Source organism: Felis catus, chromosome C1 (assembly GCF_018350175.1).
Source record: "Felis catus isolate Fca126 chromosome C1, F.catus_Fca126_mat1.0, whole genome shotgun sequence".
Classification (NCBI taxonomy): domain Eukaryota; kingdom Metazoa; phylum Chordata; class Mammalia; order Carnivora; family Felidae; genus Felis; species Felis catus.
This window is the reverse complement of record NC_058375.1, coordinates 219,409,806-219,418,882: the sequence shown is the minus strand read 5'-3', so window position 1 is coordinate 219,418,882 and position 9,077 is coordinate 219,409,806. Positions and strand designations below refer to the sequence as shown.

The 9,077-nt window shown below is 58.8% G+C and overlaps 1 long non-coding RNA gene across 1 annotated transcript; it reads left to right on the top strand.

Moving 5' to 3' along the window:
* The first annotated feature begins 1,297 nt into the window (after window positions 1-1,297).
* Window positions 1,298-7,944, top strand: LOC109502971. The gene is made up of 5 exons (XR_006583675.1): window positions 1,298-1,439; window positions 2,351-2,488; window positions 2,849-2,943; window positions 5,501-5,918; window positions 6,212-7,944. It is a non-coding gene; the product is annotated as an uncharacterized LOC109502971 (long non-coding RNA).
* Window positions 7,945-9,077: the final 1,133 nt, after the last annotated feature.

The following is a 9,077-nucleotide window of genomic DNA, read 5'->3' as shown; positions in this document are numbered from 1 at the left end:
ACAATCCGATCAGAAAGCCGAGCCTCCTGGATGGAGCGTTCTGGCCTCACCCTCCTTCCTAGCGCCCGTTCAGAACCAGATGCCTCTCAACTCCAGCCTCTGGTGACCAGGGTCTCTCCCCCACCTGGGGGTCCAGCTCACCTCTGGACAAGCCCAGCTCACAGGAGGCCCTTCCCATCTCCCCCGGCCTGGGGCCCAGCGTGTGGAGCCCCTCCCAGGCACCCAGGGTGGGCTGGATGCAGACCAGGTACAGGTGGGACCTGTGGTCCTTGGGAGCCTCCAGGGACACAGAGCAGGGCCACCGTCCCTGCCCTGGGAACTTCCCTCCGGCCCTGCCCCTTCCCAGCTAAAGCTTCCCGGATCCCATATTGGGAAGGGAGAGTCAGGCAGAGACGGCCTTGAACCAGGCAGGACCTTTGACGTCACGCAGCCTCAGGGGGCAGGTGGCCCCTCAGGTCCTCTGTGTCCCCACGGTGTAGAGGAAGCTCCTGGGGTGTGATTAGAAACTGGCTTGTTTTCAGTTTTTAGTGGAAACTACACCCGCACTCTTAACTACTTCCCACAATATGTTGCTAAAGGGGGAAGGGGGGGCGTCTCCGATGTGATCTCAGCTCAAGACTTGAATGACAACTGGATATACGCATTGGGGAGGCAGAATAGCAGATTCCCAGGGTCTGAGAAAGGAGAATGAGGGTGTCCCCTGGGCAAAACTCAATTCTTAAAAGCCACGGACAAGTCACAGAAGGTGCGACACAATTGTTGGATACACAGAAAACTAGTAACCCGCGTGAGTCATCTAAAAAGTCACTGGGAGAGAAGCACTCTTTGGAGGGTGTATATATTTAAACGACTCAACCCATTAGATGCCGGGGACAGTGCGTGGACACCAGCGAGTCACAGAGCCATCGTCGGCGGGACGGTCGCGGCTAGAGACAGACGTGAACATTTTTGTTAAGAACCTTCCAAACGGCCGCGTCTCCACCCGGTAATTTCACTTCTGGGAATGTGTCCCAAGGACATAAATCTAATTACACAAAAGGTTCTGTGTCCAGAGATGCTCACTGCAGCATCGCTTAAAGAAAAGTGGGAAACTCGCGGAGCTGGTTCACAGTGGGGAGCGGCCGGTGCCCACGCACCCGGCCAGTGGGCGACGCCCATCCGGGTGGGCTCAGCACGGCCGGCTCCGCGCCCGCGGGACCGTGCGCATACGTGGCTTCGGGCGGCGACGGGGACGTGCGCGTGCGCGGCTGAGAAACCGGATGGGAACGTGCGCGTGCGTGGCTGCGGGCGGAGCGAGTGTCCTGTGGGCGCGCACGTACCCGCACCCCAGGCAACGGGCCTCCCGAGAAGGCGCCCGGAGGGGAAGGCGAAGGCGAAGGGTCGCCCTGCAGTGATGCACGGCGGGCGTCGGTGTCCTTTTCCGAGAGCGAGAGCGACAGGTGTGCGCTGCTGTGGGCTCGTTGCTTTTCGTCGGTGGAGATCGGCTCGAGCCGCCCTTCCCAACCTCGGTCCCGCAGAACGCGGGTCTCAGCCTCGCAGCCGGTCCAAAGAAAAATGTGAAATGCGGGTGTTTTTTAGCACATTCCGCGGAGCTCCCGCCCCCGAGCCCGGAAAGCGTCCGGGTGGCACTGTCCTGGGTGCAGGCGACCCGCGGAGGCGCGCCCCCAAGTCAGCTGGGCCGAAGGGCCCCTTCCGCGGGGGGTGGGGGGGGGTGGGAACAGCTGTCCGGGAAAGCGCCCGCAGGGGTGTCCTTTCAGCGCCCCCACCCCACCCGACACTGGCGCACAGTGGGACCCTCGGCCCGGAGCCAAGGGTCAGGTGAGGCGGCCGGAGCGGAGGCCGGCTGAGCCCCACCTGTGATGCCGAAGGTAAAAGTACCGAGTCAAAGTACCGAATCACCGCGGCCTTACCCTGCTGTTGCCCCCCCGCCCCCCAGTCTTTTCAGTTGTACGACTTCATTGTAAGAGGCTCGGTGTAATTGAAAGAATTTAAAACAGCCCCTGGGAACAGGGGCGCTGTGGGCCTTGCAGCACTGAGGGAATGACCCCCACCCTGCTGGAAGCGGAGCCCCTCAGCCCCCATCGCAGGGCTGTCGTGTGCGGCTGGGGCCGGTGGGCCCCTGAGATGGGGCGGGAGGTTCCCTGATATGGGACAGGGATCCCAGCCGCAGGACTCCCCACAGACTGAGGCCTCTGTGAGCCCCGCCTCCCCTCCACCCAGCCCTGCTGCCTCCCTCCCTCTCCACGGCCCGGCCCAGCCCACAAGCACCTCCCAGCAGAGCCAGCACCCCAGCTCTGCTTCCTGGGGACCCCAAACTGCCACTGCCGTGACATCCGGTGCTGTCGTCCAGGAATCCGTATCAGGAAGGGAGACACGTGACGAAGGTGCATCGCGCAGAAGACAGCAGAGTGACGGCGTCTCAGGCCACAGGGCCAGGAGCTCACGCCCACGGGGGCAGGTGGGGAAGGGGTGCTGGATGCCGACACAGGTGACTCTGAGGTCCCCCCCCCCCGCCCCGGCCCTGTGTCTTGCCTCCGTCCCCCTCCTCCGCCCGCCCGCCAGCTTCTCGCTGTGCTGCACCCACCTCCTCACCAGCGGCCTGGCCCAAGGGCCTCCCAAGACGCGGCCTCTGGCCCAAGTGCCCACGGCCCCCAAACACAAGGTCCCTACCAGGAGAGCACCTGCTGGGCCCGTCCAGCTCCGCCTGGGCCCGCTTCGGCCCAGAACACAGGCTGTCACACACATGAGCCCCACCAGACTCTCGGGCATGGAGGGACCCCCCACCCCCACCCCCGGGCTCGGAGGACGTGCTCCATGCTGCTGACGGGGCTCCTTGAACCCACCGCAGGTCTGGCCTCCCGGCCTCCCCGATGCCGTGCCCTCGCCTGGGACGCTTTTCCTCCACATCTTCTCGGGGACCCTCTCCATCCTCTGATCTACCTCGTAAGTGGGGCTTTCCTTCTCCCCCACCCCAAACCCTTTGCAGAGACACAGAGATGTGGCAGGGGGAGGCTGGGCCATCTGCTTCCTCCAGACCGTGGCTTCAGGCTCAGCCCTACCTTCCGGTTTCCCCCTGAGACCACGCCCCAGACCCTCTGGGGGGCACACGGGATTAAGCAGGGTCGTGTGGCTGGTCAGCAGCGGGGATCCGTTCTGAGCTCCAGACCGCTCTTGTTCCCAGATGGCCAGAGACTGCTGGTGGCGGCCAGAGCCATGAAGGGGTGACCGGGTGTGGGGGGGGCTGGTGATTCACGGCCTGGGGCCGAGCCCTGCATGTTCTCGATCCTCGACCCTTGATGCGGCCCCTGCCTAGACCGAGCTGGGTGGGGGTGGGCACTGCATCCTGACAGCCAGCCCTCTGTGGTGGCCCCCGAAATACATGCCCACATCCTAAGCCCTGCTAGCCGTGAGTGTGACCTCAGTTAGAGAAAGGGTCTCTGTGGGTGTGATTAAGTCACGGGTCCCAAGATGAGATCATCTTGGATTAACCAGTGGGCGATACACCCAATGACAAGTGTCCTTACGAGAGACAGAAGAGAGACCCAGGGGCAAGGGGAGGAGATCGTGGGTCGTGTAAAGGTGGAAATACGGACACTGATGTTGGAGGGAGGCAGCCACAGCCCAGGAACCCCCAGGGACTCCCGAAGCTGGAAGAGGTGAGGGTCCTCCCCTGGCACCCTCGGAGAGAGCGTGGCCCCGCCACCCGTGGAGGGGGCTGGGTGCCGTCATGGGCCTGTGTGACATCCGTGTGCCGTGATGGGGTGAGAAGCCAGAGAGGAGTCAGGGCGGGCAGCCAGATGAGGTGCTGGAGGCCAGAGGGGGGTGTGGCCCCCAGAGTCCGGGACCCCAGACGGTGCCCCCTGACGGTGGGCACCGTCAGGTCTTGCTGTGGGTCTTGATGGGAAAACGCTCTCTCCTGCAGCCGGCCAGATGCCAGGCTGAGTGCCAGGACCCGGCCGCTGCAGAGTCGCTAAGGACGCGTGGGTGGCCAGCCTATCCAGTCTGTCCCACCAAGAGACGCCAGTGACAGGAACGTGTGACTGCTGCCAGGCGCCCCATTGAGGAGGCTGTAACCCTGTGCACTGGGGGCTGTCGGGGCGGGGAGACACCTGCCAGCCCCCCTTTCCTGCAGGTTCCAGGCCACCTGGCAGAGGGGCTGGGACACCAAGTGTGGGATGTACCCCGGCACGTCTGTGTCGAGGTGACCAGGACCCTGCCTCCACTCCCTCCTGGGCTGGGCCTGCTAACGTCCCGTTCCTCCTGACCCCCCAGAAACGCTGGCTCGGGGAACAAGGCTGCTTTCCAGGCCTTGGGGACTTGGAGGTTAATGTCGTCGATCTCAGGCAGCTTTCCTGTAATTCAGTCCGTCCAGTCCCTTTGGCCAACTGTGAAAGACACTTTCACACGTTGTTAACTTGCCCTGATGGATTTGCACAGGTTGCAGCCAGGGCCCGGCATGCGGGGATGTCCAGGCTCCTCCGCGGGGGGTGGTGTGGGACCCTCACCTCCCTCCCCAGGGGCAAGAGGGCAGCAAAGGGACAGCGTGGACACGCTCAACTCCCCAGGCTTCCTGAGGTTTGGGGAGAGGAGGCTGCAGTGCCTGGGGGGCAGTGGGGAAGTGGGGGCCTGCTGGGAGCCCCCCACCCAGCAAGGTTCTGCTGCGGAGGCCTGTGCGGCCCTCGCGCCACCTGGTGGTGCTGCCCAGAACTGCAGGCACATCAGCTGCCCCGAGGCCTCCGCCCTGGAGGTGACGGGGGGCGGCCGAGACACAGCTCTCACCCGAGGCACGGCTCTCACCCACCGACACCTGGAGTCATTCCCCGACACCCTGGCGCACAGAGAAACTGAAAACAGTCTCCTTACCGCCCTTGGGGGAGCTCTCCTGTCCCCGGCTCAGCTGGAGGACCCCCGGCGGTGCCCCCCGCCCCAGGGTGAAGCCCCTCGTTTCCAGGCGGCGAGGACCCCGGGAGCTCTGTGTCGGGCTGGACCAAAGGCCGAGCCCTGGGCCCTGAGGCCCCACAGCATGGGGCTGGTCTCCGCCGTCCTCTCTCCAGCGTAAGCTGGCTACTTGTGGGTGGACGGGACAGATGTCGGTGCAGGGCTGGCATTCCGGTGGGGATGGGAAGGCAGACGCACAGCAGAACGGAAAGGTAACTTGTCTTGCGTGCCGCAGCACTGGCCTGATCTCTCCCCTGAACGGCGGGAGGCCTGTCCCACGGCCTGTCCCCAGGTCCCCCACGTGGCGGGGTAGAGAAGAAGTACAGCAAAACTCGTGTTTTCTGTGGGGAGAGCCGTGTGGCGAAGGCGGGGCCGGTGCCGGTAGGAGGTGGGTGCGGTCAGGGGACCAGAGCGGGGGCTGCCGCGGGGCAGGTGCACGGAGAGGCCGTGATTCACGGTCATGAGACACTCAGGGCACGGGAACGAGCCCCAGGTGAAAGCAGTGTGCACCGGGGGCCCCTCCTGTTGGTGGCCGTTAGTGCTAATTCGCTTCTTTTAGCAGGTCCGGGACGCGGCGGGACGCGGCACCGCGTACGGGCTGGACTCTGAGACCGCAGCGCAGGCCGACCCTGTGGATGCAGAAGGGGACAGAGGCTCCAGACGCCACCAGGGAGCCGCCTGGCTTCCCTGACGACATCCACCCATCAAGGGGAATGTTTTTCTACTCCGTTGAGCACACTGGGCCCACGGGACCCTGGGGGAACGTTCTGTGCACGAGCAGGGCCTCTGTGCAGCAGCCTGGCGTAACCCCTCCGTGGGTGCCGTGTCCCCTTCAGCTCGAGCTGGAGCCCCAGCAAAGCTCGGCCTGCGCCTCGTTTCTGTTGTCATTGGTCCGAGAACCTGACTCCGGTAACAGTCAGATGCTGGATGCATCTAGAGCGCTGTGGGGCAAGCTTCCCGGTGACTTCGGTGTGGGGCAGGTAGGAGAGGGAAGTGGGCTGCCGAGCAGGGCGGGGGGGCGGGCGTCGCCAGGCAAGCCACTTGGAATGAGCTGAGTTTGCCGATCCTGTTGGGTTTCCAGTTGGGGACAGTGACAGACACCCGGATGCTCGATTCTCGGGCTTGAGAGGAGCTCAGTAAGTTGTTACAGCCCAGCACCGGGTGAGGTCAGCGGGGGATGAGGTCCCCAGAGACGAGAGCGAGGGACTTGGAGGCGACAGGAAAAAAGAGAGGTGGGGCACCCACGGGGGGTGTCAGCACGCTTTCACCACAGGTCCTGTTGTCTGAACCCCTTGCGGTGAGTTAAGTGGTGGCCAAAAAGAGGAAGACACGTCCCGTCCCTCCTCCCCGGAAACTGAATGTGAAGTTGTGTGGAGAAGGGGTCTTTGTTGGTGTAATGACGTTAAGGGTGTGGAGGTGCGATTGTGCTGGGTTGTCTGGGTGGACCCTGAATCCAGTGAAGGTGTCCTTACACGAGACACCAGGGGAGGCACACGGCAGAGAGAAGAGAAAGCCACGTGGGGACAGAGACCGGAGTCATGAGCCGAGGGTCGCATGCGGCCCCCAGAAGCTGCAAGAGGTGGGCAGGACCCTCCCCTAGAGCCCCTGGAGGGACCGCAGCCCCGCCAGCCTTGATGTGGGACTTCTGGCCTCCAGGATGGGGAGAGAATAACCGTCTGCGGGTTGAAGGCCCAGGTTTACGGTACTTTGTTGTGACAGCCCCAGGACGCCAATGCGCCCCTCCTTTTAACCCCGAGGAAACTGAGCCCCCAAGGGGCTGCTTGCCTGCCCAGGTCCGCCCGCAGTCGGTGGAGAAAAACCCAGTCACTCTCACACCACTGCTCTGCCGGGGCTTGGCTACGACGGGCAGGGTGTGACCCTCGCCTGGGACATTTCAACTGTGTAGTTGCGGATGTCTGTTCCAGCCTGCCAGGATCTTTGGGGATCAAGTTCCGTTTTGCAGCTACTACTGTATTCGGGGCCATAGGCACCCCATTAAAGGACTGTATCTCCCACCCTCCCTTCCAGGTGACTGTGTCCAGGAGGCTCAGTTCCGCCACTGATACGAAAGAGAAGTGAGTGTCAGACAAGGGGGAGTGTGTCAAGCACAGGTTCAGAGCAATCGCTTCAGGCATTAAAAGCAGAAAGGGAGTTAATATAGGCAATAGAATTTAAAACTCCCTGAGGGTCACAGGGGTGAACGTCAGGGCCCAACTTGCACCGTTGATTTAGATGTCCCGCCAGAAGCCAAGACCGAGGCCAGGAACCCATTGTTGCTAACGCCGCCACCTTGGCCAAGTTCGCCTTTCACCCGCTAAGCTGGCATGCAGACACTGAGAGGCAGACTCTGGTCCCCAGGACGTGCACGCTTGCTAACCTTGCCTGCAGCGGTCACAGCCGCTCACTTCTGTCTTCCACGTCTCACCCGAGTCCTTGCAAGTAGGACTTAACCTGGATTCCAGCCGGAAGGGCACGTGCAAGGGAACCTGGGGGTGTAGTTTTCCAGGGCATGGTGGTGAGGCTATGATCGCTGCAGGTTGGTCTTGCTACCAAGTGGAGGTGGGGTAACTCACAAAGGAAGGGAAAGAGAAGGGCACAAATCTACGCGGGAAGCGTCTGCCCAGGGCAGGGCGTGAATATAATCGCCACGGGTGGTGAAGAGTCAGCCCTGTCGGCATCAGTACGGGTGGGCAGTGAATGCCACTTTCAGGATCCTGGGACTCAGCTTGTTGGACCTGAGGACAGGCACCCCCCCCCCTCCTTGCTGCCAGTCAGAAGGAAGGACGTCAGGAGCACTGGGGTAGAGTTCCACAGACCCAGATGCATGAGCCAGGCAAGGGGTGTCAGATTCCTCTGTTGCTTCCTTTACTCTTGTCACCGCTCCCTGCCTCCGAGTTTAGTGTGGTTTCGGAAGATACCTGTTCCCCTTCTCTTAAATTTCTCCATATTTTCATAAATTCTGTCCATATTTTCCTCGATTTTACTTAATATAGTTATACTAAAGTCCTTGTCTAAGTTCTGCCATTGATTCTAGATTATCCAAGGCTCTGCTTCTATTGGCTGTTGCTTCTCTTGACTGTGAGTGCATTCAGCCATCCAGCCCGGCAGGAAAACGGCTGCCTCTTCCTTAGGGTTCCTGACATCTTAAATTATTACAGTGCTCCACACAGCCTCTGAAGACTTTTCTGGATTCTCCCCCCCCCGGTAACACTACTTAGAGCTGTTTGGTGTACCTGTTACACACATATTTTGAATGACTCCCATCAGTGTGTATGCACAATTTTCTGTTCAGTTTATTTGATTCAACATTATTTTGTATTCTCATTTTCATGTGTTGATGTGTTTGGTATATTGCTGAGGTGATTTTCTCTCCTGGTTTTTATTAGAAACAAATACATGTAGGTAAATATTGACAGTTAAAGATTCTGGTTGATGTGAAGGAGTGCTAATTTTATTTATTTATTTATTTATTTATTTATTTATTTATTTATTTAATTTATTGTATATTTGTGATTTTTCAAAAGAAGCCACTCACAACACAAATATCATACCATTAAATAAATTACCAAAAAAGTTAAAATTTATTCATAGTGAAAAGGCCTATAAAAAGTAAAAAAAAAAAAAAAAAAAAAAAAAAAGAAGAAGAAGAAGAAAGTAATTACAGATCTTCCCACAAAAAAAAGCCTGGTTGTTTGGTTTTCTGGTCAGGTGGTTTCACTGGTGAATCTTATTAAATATTTAACCAAAAATGCCCTAATCCCTCATAAACACTTTCAGGAAATGAAGGAAGAGGCAAAATCCTTGTTTTATGAGTATTACTCTTGCACAAAAGCCAAGCAAAGATAATCACAAGAAAACTCCAGACCAGTATTCATGAACGTAAACTGCAAGACCTTTATTTAATATCAACAAACTCAATCCAGTAACATATAAAAAAGATTATAAACCATGACCAAGTGGGGTTTATCCCAGGTATGCAAAGTTGGTTTCACACTTGAAAGTCAATTAGCATAATTGTGAAGCGGTAAGAAATATGTACATTGGTCTTTGCTCTGAGTTTCTGCTACTACTTGATCTTTGACCCTGGTTCCTGACACAGAGCTTCTAAAAAGCTCATAATTTCTTGAGTAATAGAGAAT